General features: G+C 42.3%; 1 long non-coding RNA gene across 1 annotated transcript; it reads left to right on the forward strand.

Annotated features, from left to right (window-relative positions):
- The first annotated feature begins 8,603 nt into the window (after positions 1-8,603).
- On the forward strand, positions 8,604-10,211 carry LOC138597080 (uncharacterized). Its single transcript, XR_011308591.1, has 3 exons — positions 8,604-8,755; positions 8,980-9,063; positions 9,138-10,211. It is a non-coding gene; the product is annotated as an uncharacterized lncRNA (long non-coding RNA).
- Positions 10,212-11,815: the final 1,604 nt, after the last annotated feature.

Raw genomic sequence — 11,815 nt, forward strand, 5'->3', positions numbered from 1 at the left:
ATGTGTGATCCTATTAGGGAGAAATGTCTGTAAGTGATGTGCTATCAAATGTTTGTGTTTTCTCTCAGAGATAGAAGATGTGATTAATGACTTCTCTATTTTGTTGTAAATTGAAATATTACAGCCTCATCTTCACGTCTTTATTCTGGAATTTGTCATATTTCAGGCTGGTACTGAGCCAGGAGTGTTAATGTGGCCTGCAGTCATATTTGTGATAGGAGCAGCTGAGAGGGAAGCAGACAGGTTTGTTGGTGAGGCTTTTTAACATGTTGCTTTCTCTCTGTTGGACAGGTAGAATTGGAAGGTCTAACAGGCCACATTGAATTCAACAGCAAAGGCCAGCGGTCTAACTACGCCCTGAGGATCATGCAGAACAGCAAGGAAGGCCTAAGGCAGGTAAAGTAACTCCCACTCTTACAAATGTGACGTTAGTCTTGTCAGTCCAAACATCAGAACAGCTTTGCTGTAGAAAATAAAGTTAATTTGAGCAGCTCAAAAGAATTTATGTGTGAATCGAGCTGTATTTCAGGAGTGACTTCCACCTCCATTTTCACTGGCTATCATATAGAATATACTAAGCTCAGTCCTGATCTCAGTCGGGCTGTGCTGCTGTCAAACATTACAGTTGTCTTCATGGAAGAGATGTAAGTCGAGCTGGATCTGACAGCAGGGAGCCGTGATAACATTTGCTCAAATGACATCTTTTTATAGAAACAATCCCCATCGTTCTGCTGTGCTGGAAAACAAATTCAAATATTAGGTCATATTTTACAGACAATACATTTAGGTTAGAACAAACGACTTGACTTTTACTATTTACTTGTCTTAAATTACAAAATGATACAATAATACATCAGCAGTTTGTTGTTGCCGTTCATCAATACCAGTCACTCCGATTTGCCCCACTGGTTGCTGGGTTATCAGATTTCCTACAAGTGGTTGTGCACTCTACATGCACTACCACACATTTCAGTCTGCTCCCTGAACCACCCTGCTAAATTTCTGGAACTGGTCTCCACTGACATTTCTTTGCATAACAGGGAATACTGATTGAAATACTTCAGTTTGTTCTAAATTGAACACATTTACCAGGATTTCAAAGACTGAAATTAATCTGTAATGAAATGTAAGTGACGAGAGGCTTTGGGCAGCTTCGAGTAATGAATGGATGGCAGAAGCACTGGTGCTGTTGTGCTGTGTTTATTGCTCAGACGTTGACGATATATAGCCAGGGTTTCTGATGCTATATTTCAGCTCAGAGTAATGACTTTTGGTTTTTTGGTATTGCAAAAATGTATTTAATTAATTAATTAAATCATTGTAAAGAGGTTAAACCGTAAAAATGTTGTGTATATGATGCACTTTTAATACTTTCTTTTTAAATATACGAAGTGGGCTGCGGCCTGTACACCGGTGCGACCAGTATACCAGTTTAAAATGCAGCAAGAGGTATTATTGTGTTATGGTGTTTTACCCAAACAATGGCGCTATAATCTAGCTAAATCTTAGACACGGACATGCGCTGTCGTGATCGCCAGAGCAGCTGCTACCTTCACAACAAGCTATGTAACTGTAGGCTGAACTTAACTACCGTACCGTTAGCTAGCAGGATTGCAAACTGGACATGGCGAAAACAGATGGTAGGCTATAATTTGTTTGTGTTTTGAATTTGTTTCAAATTAAAAAAAACATTGCAACAGTGTTGAAATACCTTGTATACACATTTTTATTAACAAATAGCTATCGAAAACCTTTTGTCCCTCTGGGATACCCCCAAAACAGAGTGTTATATTCCGATGCGACTCCAGATTTCACGGTAAATATTGAACACATCTTGAACCTAACATTTCCTGCATCCCCCTTTGGGAACCAGTGACAAAGACAAAAACATTGCTTCAAATCCAAAACTGTCTGGGGAAAATGTGTTTGGATAAAAATGATTGCCCAACACTCTGCCATCTATCAAGAGCATCTCCACATGCACCAGTGGAGCTGAGCTGTCATCAGCTGTAAAACTCTGTAGTAGATTACCCAGGTAACAAATATAGGTTGGATGTGAGTAATGGCTGGAAAGGGGAAAAAGGATCAAATATAAACATTGGCTCCAACGTAGCAGAAGCTTGAATAGCTGAGTGATGGAGGTGTGGATCAAGATGGAGAATCTGGCTGTGGTTGTGTTTGTTTTTATAGTAAAAACTGGGCAAACTAAGTTCCCAAATGTTACGACAACCTCTTTTATAAGTCGCATGTAAGTCACAAGAGTTTAGGGATAAAAACATTACATAGGTGAACCAAATGATGGTAAATATGCAGAATATATAGTAAATAATAATCCATATGATAGTCGGGAGGACTATCTTTCCATTGAAAATGGTTGCACATAATGGGTTCATATTTTTAAAGTGTCCTGAGATCTGGTTGTCTGGCTTGAGATGTTTTAAGATAAGAGACTAGTCAGGTATGAGTGGAGTTTACCACCAATACCACCGTCCGTACCTGTTTTCACTGTTGACCCATCAAAGGAAAACATCCACATAACGAGCGACTCCAAACACAAAGTTCTGTTCCTCTGTGGTGACTTGATTATAAAACACAGCCTTCAGTATATTTATCAATTCTATGAAATCTGCAAGATGTCTGGTTTGTTCACTCCAGGTGTGAATGCCAAAGTAACAAGATACAAATGAATTAAACTTTCTGTGCCTGGCCTTTTGTTGCAACTAGATGCTTTTCTATTAACACACATAGACACACAATCCAGCAAACATCTTCTTGTTTGCTCTTTTCAAACTAAACTGAATGCAAGTGTTTCTCCTTTTTGTCAGTCCCTGCCTGTTGCCCTGTCGTTGTTCACAGCTCTCTAGCAGCCTTTACAATAACAGGATTACATCTGACTTTCTGCTTCCAACACTTAAAACCCTGTTTTCTATAAATGCCAGGGCTAAATATTTCACTTTTCATCTTAAGGCCTGATGTTTGATGTGAAGCGATAACTATAATCCCTTAAGTTTGTGCTTTTTCATGGAGCTGAGGCAAACAACACATGGTTTTTGCCCCCCTGAAAATATCTGTTTCTCACCCTGACAGCTACAATGTGCTTTTCCCCGCTGCCCTGATTAGAGTATGTTTCTGTCTGTGCTGCTGATGTATGATGGTTTTGATGGTTAATTCATCCATTATCCACAAAGCATCACCACTTTGCTGCAACATAAAACTGTATTTGTGCTTTCCTTTGCAGAGCATTTTAAGTAGTAGTAGTTATACTATTACAGCACAGAGAGTTTGACAGCACAGAGATGAATACCTGAGTTTCACACCTCTGTTTTAAATCATTTGACCCTTTCAGTTGGGATGATCTTCAGGAAAGAGGAGATCACGTTCCCGCCTGAATGTGAGAAAAATCTTACCTCAGCAATCCGTAAAAGAGTCAGACAGCCGCCCATCTGCCTTTATTAACCTTGTCTGCGTCTCCCCATGTCCCCTCTTTATACTGGCACTGGGCCAGTCAACAGAAGGATAATGCTATCAGGTCTAATGTGATGATTTCAAGCAGAAGTATTATAAAGCAGCCCTGCCAGTTATGTTAATGGCGAGAGGCAAGGTGTGAGACGGGGGGACGGGATGGGGGTGCTGTTTGTTTTGTTGAATAACACCTCCCACATGCTGTTGGGTTGGGGCCGCTTCAGCCAGACAGACACTGGAGGTGCCAGGGCCTTGGCAGAGATAGGCAGGGTGGCTCACTGCCTACACACATACACAAACACACGCACACACAAATCAACATATGACAAGTTGATATGACAGGTCTTTTGTAAGCTAAAATTGAGTTGTAGCATCATAGTAAACAACACCCACACCGCGTCTCACTGTTCAATTCATATTATGCAACCGTAAAAAGTGAATTATTTAATTGGTAGCACTTTGCAACTTTCATCTCAGTCTAGAGTATTTATCATCCCTTGTGTTTAAAGGGTTTGTGCAACAGACCTCCACATCTTAGGGAGTAACAATGAGAGGAAAACCCAGGATTGGACCTGTCTTTTAGTCTGAGCTTTTTAAAGGTGTATGTTTATGCAAAGAAGTTATTTGAGAAAAAATCTAATGCCATGTCAACATCAGGGATTTCAGAGGTCAAATTAATGTCACTATGACATAGTCAGTTATAGATGCTTTTATACTTCTTTTTAGAACAATTATTGATTTCCTTTTCTTCAAATGGGTATCCCTAACACAAGAAACTGTGATCGCTATTTTCAAGATCAAAAACACCACAGGCAACAACTTTATCTCTTCTATTGGTCAGGATATGATCTACTTTGATTGGATGTGGTCGGCTCAGTAATCAGTTGTGAAATGGTCAAATTACTGCAAAATTCCTTCAGGTGTTCAGAGGCGTGTGATAACCAATCAAGATTAAGTGTCACCAAGGTTTATCATTTCTGTGTGTACATAGTTAAGAAGTAGCTTCAGGTTAGTTATGGAGCATGAGTCGGCAGGAATAGGCCAATTCTCAACTTCCCCTCTGGGGATCAATAAAGGATTATCTTATCTTTTAGCATTTAGGTACTGTCATAGCATACAGAATAGACATATAGACCTTGCAGACCTGAGGCCTCAGGAATTCAAGAGGCAGGAAGTCATCAAGGGTAAGAACATTTTACCATTTCGCATAATATGACAATCCGTTAAAGTCAGATCTGTTTTCAAAGAATATAAGAGGTCTCCCTCCCTTGTGCTGAAAAATAGGCTATGAGTTATAGAGTGAAATGATGTGAAGCAGCAGAGCTTTGCTGGGATCCAACCCAAGTTTCTGTCAAATGTACATCATCCTGAGCTGCACAAATGCTCTGCCATCTTGGGTTAGCATCTTGCATTGCGTCTGCAGAGCTGTTTTACACAGAGCGAGCACACATGCGGATGCTGAAAGTTTTGGACAACGTTTTTTACCAGAAGCTCTCCAAAGAAGCAATCCTGCCTCCTGCTGACATCAAGAACATCTTTACCAACCTGGAGGAGATTCTGCAGCTGCATGGTGTACACACACATGCACGCACCATCAACCATTGTTATATATACCTGACTGCTCTTCCACCATTTAGTTGCAGTAAAAAAAAGGCTTGAAAGTGAGGTAGCGAGAATTAAAATAAAGTTTCAGGTAAAACTAAACTACACTGGATCTGCGGTTTAGCTCAGTCGGTAGAGCAGTCCGCCCATGTACAGAGACAAAGTCCTTCAGAGTGATAAAATATAGAACTTAAATTGTGCATATACATAGCCCCCCTCTCATTTGAGGAGGGCCGCTCCTTCATCTTTGTTATCTTACTTACGTACACACACACACACACACGCAGACATGCTGACTGTCCACTTGTGCCTCTCTGTTGAATTTCAGTTTCAAGACTGGAGCAAGCTGTTCAGAAGAGAAATGAGTCTTCAGTAATTGATCAGATAGGAGACGACTTGCTCCATTGGGTGAGGACAATTCTCAGGCTTTAATTGTATTTCCTTCTTTCAAACGTTTACTATATTGTATTAATTTCAAGACGTCTAATGTGCTAGGGGAAAACACATTTTGCACAAAGACATTGAACTGTTGCCCTGAATTACTTTTGTAGGGGAATTTTTTTTTATTTTTGACATGTCAAGCGCGCACAGGCTAGTAACCACAGCAACTGAAGAAGCCAGATAATGGCGGACAAACCGGTAAAAACATGAGCTGACAACAACCGCAGCCGTTGTATTACACCGCCAACACTATCGAAGCAGATACACATCAAACCAGCGGAAATCAGTGTTCTTGCTGTGAACGGTAGTTTGCAGCTAATTCTATTTAGCAAAACCACCAGCACTTAGTTTGCGAACAGAGACTGTGGGAATAACAGCACCAACTAAGCAGGAACACACTGATGTTGAGAACATTAAGCCATGACAGCACAGGCACACAGAACTATCAGGAGAAAGTCTGAAACGGTAACACTGCCTGGGCACTTCAAAGATATTTTCAGCCACTCCGCCATGAAACAACGCTAAACAGTAACCACATTGGGAACAACGTGCTAACGTTAGCCCAACTGCAAAAACCAACACACGTCACAGTAACCGCAGACATCTTAGCATTGTGGAATAATTTTTTGAAAACAAATACAGCAGAAATTAAGCTGGGGTAATTACCTGTCAAGCAGAACTGTCTAACTCGGCATCACTTTTTAATCCTTTCAGGTCCCGTCGCTCTCTCCACCTGGGAAATGCCGCTCAAATGTTTACTCTTGTTTTGTTTTTGTCTGTTGTCGGTCCAACTCTTTCTTTTTAGCTTGCTTTTCCTCATTTCTCCTCTTGAGTTTAACGGTCTTTGTAGTGTAAGCTGTAGTTGGCAATGGAGGGATGGGCAGTTTTTTTCATTCCTGGTGGTTGTTTTTAAGCCTTTGTGGAAACAAACCGGCTGACGCTGCGCACTCTCAAGAAATTGAGCTTGACAGTGTGAGCATGCGCGGAGGAGTGGTGCTGCGCTGCGTGTGATTGACAGCAGCCTGAGAGACTGCTCTGCTCTGATTGGTTGTTGTGGTTCGGGAGCGGTTGATTCTTACAAATGCCATTAGGAGTAGTAGGAGGAGCCAGAGGAACATGAGTTTTTTTACAGATTATCTCTCTCATGTACGACTGCATGTTTAAAGTGACAGTTTAAGCAAATATGACAAAAAGTTAGTTTTAAAAATGTTACCTACTGCAGCTTTAAGTAGATTGCACACAAGTTATAATTACACTCTACATAAACTCACATTGCATTCTTGATGCACTTAATTAGCATGAAATAGGCATACATAACATGATACTCATGTGCTTAGTGATCATAAATTACATGCTAATTAACTTGTGGCTAGGCTAGTTAGCATATATTTCATTAACATTTAGTAATAAACTTGCACTGAAACGTACCTTGTAGGCTTCTTTATACTTAAGAGGGGCTACATCTTGTCTTCTTTCTCGTATACAATAGTATACATGTGTGCTTTAACCAGGCTTGAGAGCTTGTCTTCTCTGGCGCTGCGTCGATTAATTTGTGTGGAACAATTGGCGGTAATTAGTTCTGCCTCAATGATTACAGTTAGGAACCAAAAATAGAAGGCTGGGCAACTAGAACATAAACTTACAATGTGATACAATTATGTTTGATACAGTACATGTGAGGTAGCCAAATATCAGCTGGCAGCCTTCTTTAGTCCACGTACTGTCATCATGCTGATATACTGCAGAAAGATGTTATTCAACAGAGATAAACATTAAGTAAAAATAACTGAATGCGTGTTTCATACCAAATGTTCAGATTAGCAATGAATGAAACATGTTTTTTGGCTGTTTGGTGACTGCTTCAGTCAAGCGGGCTCTGCTGTAATCAGTTATCATGCACAAGGTTTTTGGGGGAACTACTCCACACACTGACTGGGTGCCGTCGGTCGCATGCAGGTGTCTGTTTGTAGTGAATAACAAAAAGTGAAATTTGATCAAAATAAACTCAGTTAAGTTTTGAGCAAGGTTCGGTGTGGCAACATGCCAACTATATTGAATTACAGAGACAAATGTAGAGATTAACATTTTCATGCTCCTGGAGGGGTGGTTCACATTTTAGAAAATGCCTTGGCCATTATTTGGTTCATCATTTTAGTCTTGGCTGGGGTCCTGGGCCTCACACAGAGAGAACGCACTAAAGATAAAGTATAACCAGCTAATATGGGTTCATAATGTCCCCCTGCTTTATCATAATTTGTGAGAACGATGGTGTGTTAATGGACAGAGGAAATATCAATTTGCTGGACAGCTCCCCAAAGAACTAAGGAGGCCTAACTCCTTCTATGATGTCATTATATCTCTCAGACAGCACAGTGGAGAAGGACAAAGTGAAGCAGGCAGCAGACTGCTGTAGGAAGATCCTCAATCACGTCAACCAGGCTGTGAAGGAATCTGAGGACAAGCAGGTGGGTATTTTTTTGAAATCTCCTTTCCTGTTTCTGCCTTAACTTTCCTCTTCCTCCATTTCAGTCTCCTCCTAAGTCTTTCCTTTTTTTCCCGCTCCACCACATTTTTCTTCACTCCCTTCTTTGCTTCCCTGACAGTGGCTTCTTTTTAAAGAGCGCTTACTTATCCTCTTTCCTCTGTCTCCATCTCTCTCCACCCCTCCTCTAGAGGTTGGAGGACTATCAGAGAAGATTGGACCTCTCCTCTCTGAAGCAGACAGACAACCCCATGATCCTGGAGCTAAAGGTGAGTTATCTTCACAACCCCTTGAGCTTCAGTCAAAGCAGCCTCGCTGGTTATACACACCCACACACGCTGTTTGAAATAACTGCTTGGTAGAAAGGTAGTGCTATGTGGAAATGGCTCCATGGACTAGCAGCAAGTACTTTGTAAGCTTGACATGTGTTAATTGTTTTACCTCCAACAGAACTTGGATCTAACCAAGAGAAGGTTGGTGCATGAGGGTCCACTGTCTTGGAAAGTGAATAAGGACAGGACTAGTGGTCTTTTTAGGAATTAATATCAGCGCTCGATAAACATCAAAGTTTGTCAGTAAATATAATCATCCTTCCTTTCAGAGCTGAACACACTCCTCCTGGAGGACATCCTCGTTCTGCTACAGAAACAAGATGAGCGTCTGATCCTGAAGTGTCACAGTAAAAACCCTCGCAGGCACTGCGGATATCGAACATCTTCAGCCCCATCATCAAACTCAACACTGTGCTGGTTCGCTCTGTGGCCACAGGTCAGTAAACTCTCAATCTCCTGTCTTTGAAGTACTAAATGAACGTACGAACATCATAAACAAAAATGACAAACAAACAACAGGACAAACCAAGGTCAGAGCCAGTCATCATCACACATTTAAAAAAGAACCCACCCGCTATACTATTGTATTGTATTGTACATGTAGGCTAAAATTCTGATTGATCTCATCCCAAACCTTCTGTCTTCACTCTCTCCTGCCAGACCTTCATACTTCGTCCACTCCATGTCAGAAAACAGAGCTCAGATCTATGAGCTGATGGCTCCCACAGTCTCCGATCAGAGAACGTAAGTCCACACACCCTTTTGATTACATTTTTATTGCTCCACTTCTTAAATTGGCTTTTTTATTCTGTTTGCAGGAAGTGGAGGCAAAGTACAATAATCTAATAAGCCAAGGGCCAAGGGGGCAGCAGCAGACATGGATGGAAACAAAGGTATCTCAATTCCTGTTCAGAGACTTGAGTGTGAGCAGAATCGTTTCATGGGAGGAGGTCATCTTTGTGATGCTGCGCCCCCCTCATTCAGCACAAGGCAATCGGGGAAGTGGGATTGCCCCCAAACCTCACTCTTCCACCATCTAACACCCATTTTCCCGGAGCTCCCTACAAGAAAGAGAACTTATACCAAAATGTACAACGGTGTTTTTAGAATATATCAACCTTGGAACCAATCGGCTATAGTCTGACGACGATAGACCTCTGGGGACAACGGTGAACATGTAGGGATTCCGGTTCTGGTTTAGCAAGCATTTAGCGATGAGGACTTCTAGCCAAGACTTCCTTTTCTGTGCGCTGCGCACAGTAAGTATATATGTGTTTGTGTGTGTGTGTGGTAGCCTAGCATACCCTGATGAATTGGCAGGAATATATTCAGACTGATAGAGGCCAGAGTTGCACTGGTGATGGATAGATCCCATTGTGTTTAAGAACTCTTGAATTGTGTTGAAGACTAGAATTTCAGATAAATTCTAGGTGTGGTGTTAACTAGAATGAAGAGTCTGAAGGCTCTGATCTGGTCCTGTTGCATTTCTGTGCTGCCTCCTTCCTCCTCCTCCTTCTCCTCCTCACTGTGAGATGTATTTTGTGTCTTGTCTGCTCCTCTTCTCCTTTGCGTGTGACTCTGCCCCATTCTTTTCCCTGTGAACACTTATGGGTGTCATCCTTCTTTTCCTCACAGCCCAGTGGCTCTCATGCTTATTTATCCCCTCCCACACTCTATATGTCATGCTTCCTCGTCTGCCTTTGGGTATCTCGCCCCTTTTTCCCTCTTCTACAAGGAGCGGCCATGCTCTTTCTGTATCAGCTCCTGACAGAAATGCTGCTTCTTTCTGCTACTGTTGGCGATGCTGAACTGACTGCCTGATATTCTAATAATGTCATGAAGTTCAACATATACTGTAAAATGATCAAGTTGGAAGGTTATGCATAACTTTAATAAATAGATGGTGCCATGACACATTCAAAAAGGAAAACTTTGCATGTTGCATGCATATGTAAGACTAAATTGTCTGGGTCTCGTTAAAGATTTAAAAAAAGGTAACACTTTAATTTTTAACCCATAATGTAGTTAAAAGAAATCTCAGTTTTATCAGAGTGACAAAGAAACGTTGATGGTGTTAAAGAACCGTGGCATCAGAGCATATCTGTAGGCCATCACCTCAAGTTTCCTTTTGGTTGAGTTACAGTTTCTGTTCAAGATATTATCTCCAGTTATGTATCTGTACTACATGTGCTGACCTTTGGCACCAGTCTGTGTGCCAATGTGTAACTGAAGGGATCTCAGTCCCCCTTGTCTGTTGATAAAAGTCACTACTGTGGTGTTGTCCTTCTGCGCCAACACATGATGTCCCCTCAGAAAGGGGAGGAAATGTTTCTGTGACAGATGATGGGTAAAGGTAATTTATGTGAAATGAGTGCATGTGAGGCTCCCAGATCCTATTTGCTGCTCTCCCTTTGAACAGCACCCCATCCCACCCCCACCCATTCTGTTGTGCATGCCACAGAGACTCTCAACCTGTGACAACCATTACACTTAATCCTTAGTTGACAGAGTGGTGGTATTCAGCCAACTGGCTCTCTCCTGCAGGACTAACAACCCAATAGCTTTGCCATAGCTCAGGCAAAGTCGTCATCTCCTCCTCTAGCTCGGCTTAATATGCCATCAAGAGGGATGTGGCATTGAGGGCCCCAAATGGCTGTGCAGCCGCTTTGTATGCCTTATCTGTCAGGCTGGACTGGAAGCAGTCCACTTTGGCTGGGAGTGTTGGACCTGGTGGTGACAGAGATATCTTTGGGTTGAAATGGGAGGCCACCAAGGCCTCCACAGGGGGCATGTTGCAAAAACCATGGCTCTCAATTTCCTCACAGTCAAGCATGGAGCTGCCTGTCACAGGATGCTTTTCTTTGTCGTGTTTGTTTCACCAAGAGAGAGAAAAATACTCCAGTATATGAGGGAATATCGTCCAGAGTTGATTTCCTTTACTCTTTACTTTGGGCAACTTTTTCCTGTTGTCACGAGACACCTGACCTCAGCTTGCACTATAGGCCATTGGATTTTAAACTTAGCAGCAGCACGTTTACACGTCCTGCAAGTCTAAGTCCAATATCAGGGAAGACAAGTCCCCGTCTCCTGCGGCAACTGCCATTGAGGGTTTATTTTGCAACCCTGCCCAACAGTGCAAGTGCAGAGTCGTCATCCTCATCAGTCATGTGGACCCACCATCTGAATCATCTCCCGCCATTTCCACCAGATAATCCAGCGGACCAACCAGTTGGCTGGGCTTGTATCGCTTTGCCTAATTCCTGGGATTGCAGGTCACTAAAGTCAAGCTGATCCCCCCCCAGCTTGGCCCCACTTGAGCCTCAGGGGCCATTGTCTCAGTAAAATCCCTTGGCTCTTGAGCTGCTGCAGTGAAAGCCTTGATTTGGTCGCTGCCGGACAAATTCATCAGACAAGCCAGACGCCAATGGAGCACGTTTAGGGAGTCTGCCACAGTGTGTGCACCCATCTGTGGAGTCAAAGGCGACTTGGGCATATT

The sequence above is a fragment of the Semicossyphus pulcher genome, unplaced genomic scaffold (assembly GCF_022749685.1).
Source record: "Semicossyphus pulcher isolate SPU_LCO1_2020_fin unplaced genomic scaffold, fSemPul1.0.p SCAF_19, whole genome shotgun sequence".
NCBI lineage: Eukaryota > Metazoa > Chordata > Actinopteri > Labriformes > Labridae > Semicossyphus > Semicossyphus pulcher.